Source organism: Limulus polyphemus, unplaced genomic scaffold, assembly GCF_000517525.1.
Source record: "Limulus polyphemus unplaced genomic scaffold, Limulus_polyphemus-2.1.2 Scaffold452, whole genome shotgun sequence".
Lineage (NCBI taxonomy): Eukaryota > Metazoa > Arthropoda > Merostomata > Xiphosura > Limulidae > Limulus > Limulus polyphemus.
In genome coordinates, this window is record NW_013666062.1 from 352835 (window position 1) to 355484 (window position 2650).

General features: G+C 36.8%; 1 protein-coding gene across 1 annotated transcript in view; it reads left to right on the plus strand.

Annotated features, from left to right (window-relative positions):
* LOC106458366 (GTP-binding protein Di-Ras2-like) overlaps window positions 1-2650 on the plus strand; it is a 56659-nt gene that overhangs the window by 42970 nt on the left and 11039 nt on the right. The gene's annotated exons all lie outside the window — the stretch shown is intronic.

Sequence of the window (2650 nt, forward strand, 5' to 3'; positions counted from 1 at the left end):
ACCAACGAATAGTGGGATTGACCGTCACTTTATAACGCCCCCACGGCTGAAAGGGCGAGCATGTTTGGTGGGATGCGGATTCGAACCCGCGACCCTCAGATTGTGAGTCGAGCGCCTTATCCCCCTGGCCATGCCGGGCTCGAAAAAAAGTCAACGAAAAAAAGCTGAAAGAAAAATAGTAATACAAATATGTGCATTGTTTTGATTTTGTTATTGAAAATCTGATCAATACTAGATCACTCGTACAAAATCAATACAAAAAAAATAACTTTTTTAAGCATTACGAATAAATAACGTTCAACCCAAATTTATTAATGTTTGAATATCATTTTAAAAGTAAAACGAAAAAAAAAACGAGTCAACTTATAGTAAATCTTCTACCCGATATTTTGAAGACGAGAATAGGATTTTTGAGAAAACAAACAAACACTGAATGATCACTTTAGACAGGCCAATGAGACACCACTTATTTGCACGTGTAAAACAATGTAATGAGTCAGCTGATTATTTGAGCCCTGTAGGTATAGAAATACTAGTCAAGAGCAATAAACTCTGTCTTTCAAAAGAGCGCTTAATACAAGCGTCGTTATCAAAAGCCATTTTTGGACTGGCTGTTCAGTGGCAATTAAAATTTGTCAATATTAAAATCTGTGGTGGCCAACGGCTGGTTACAAACAAGGGAAAAGATGACTTCACAGGATTGTAAAGAACTGCAGACGTTACACCATTTATCAGTTCACGACTTCACTGGTACTGGGAGAACACATCGTAAACAATAACATGATCGGAAGCTGTTACGAGGTCTGAAGAGACACATTTAATCTTTTTTCTGGATAAAGCCACATGAGACAACTGATTCTGCTTGTGTTGCGGCATTGTGAACTTCTGTAGGTGGTATAATGGTCTGGGAAATGTTTTTGTGGCAGAGATTAGGTTCTTTGGCACCTTCATAAAAGCAAGTAACATTAAGGTGTATCTAATCAATGTGATTGATCATATATATATACACACACACACACCATTCTGCGCTTCTACCTTAACCTACAAAGGTTATTTTGAGACAATAAAGTAACAATTCAGGATGCTCATATTATCCGAGTTTGGTTCAAGAAGTATGGCAATAACTTCAGATTTTTTTAAAACTGATATAATCATCAGATCTCTGTTCGGTTGAGTATCTTTGGGATGTAATTGAAGGTTGCGTTTGCTTCTGTAATCCTCTATTGAAACCAGTGGAAGACAATACTTAATGAGCTACAAACGAGCAAGACCGTTTCCAGAATCCACTAGAGTGTAATTCACGCCGAGTTCAGGCTATATTAACATGATTAAAGGTAGTCCAACTTGATATTTATCTGAGATCCTAATAAAGTGATCTTTCAGAGTATGTGAAGAAGCTTGAGTCAAGCTATTACGAACCAAGTTCTGGTTTAAAAGAGAAAAGCTTAAAATCAGCACCATAGCGAAGATAATTTTGCTTTGTTTTAATAATACGACACAACAGTTTCCATTGTTACAAGCTTCTATGAAGATCAGCAAGGTCAATCTTAGACCACACAAACTTCCCACAGGCCTTCCACTGTATGTAGACGTCGGCTTTCAAGGTTAGGTTTAAGCAAAAACAAAGAAAAAAATTCAAAGGAGCTGCATTCGGGAATTGAAAACACATGTGATTGAATGCCTGGGATTGCTGTGGTTTCAGTTCCGTAGCTACACAGGCCGAAGATGGTTTTATTGTCTTAAATTGTTTACATGTTGTACAGTAATTCCTGTACGTTGAATCCGCAAATGATATCCACTTTTCTTCATCACGTACAGATTTTTCAGAAAACGACATATGTATTTTTACTTAAGTGAATAATTTTCATCGATATAGGGTCACATTTTGTTATCCTTAAAATGCTCACAACCACTGGCTATAAATTTCTTTAGCCAATCGCGACGTGAGAGTCTTATCGATCGTTCTAGAACCCACGAGAAACACACCGCTAGTATATAAACGATTAACAGGCCGCATGACGTGTCATTTCTGGATAGTATTTGTTTGTGTGTGCACTTTGATATTATTTTTTCTTTTCAATATTATTTATTCGTCGCTATGGCAACAAGAGGTTGTCTAAATGATTCAAACATATTCTGTTGTATTTGTGGAAAACTTGTAAAAAAACAAAGGCGAAACATTACAGAATTTGTCAAAAAGCATATTACGCGTATTTTTGAATAAAACTTAGGGACCAAGACAAATCATGGGCTCTGCACAAAGTTTGCACTGTTTGTGTAACGTGCAAGGCTACAACACTTGAAATAAAAAGGGAATTTCTTATCCAAAATTTCAATCTGCTACAAGACCTGTTGATCATGGACCTTATGTACCTGTACCTACTCCACTGGAGATTCTTGATACAGTTTTTGAATCTGGTGTCAATAAAAATTATGATAGGGATTGTTTCCAGCCTGAAACGTTTGGTGAACCACAACTTTTCACAGAAGGTTTTATCAAGACATTAGGGAAATGAAGATGAGGTATCAGGGAAGGTGGAACATCAACATGATTGCTGATTACTGCTGGTCATTGAAACGAGATTCTCCAGACGCAATACATAAAAGAAAGACCACAACACCTAGTTTTGAGACTAAAAGACGTAGATTT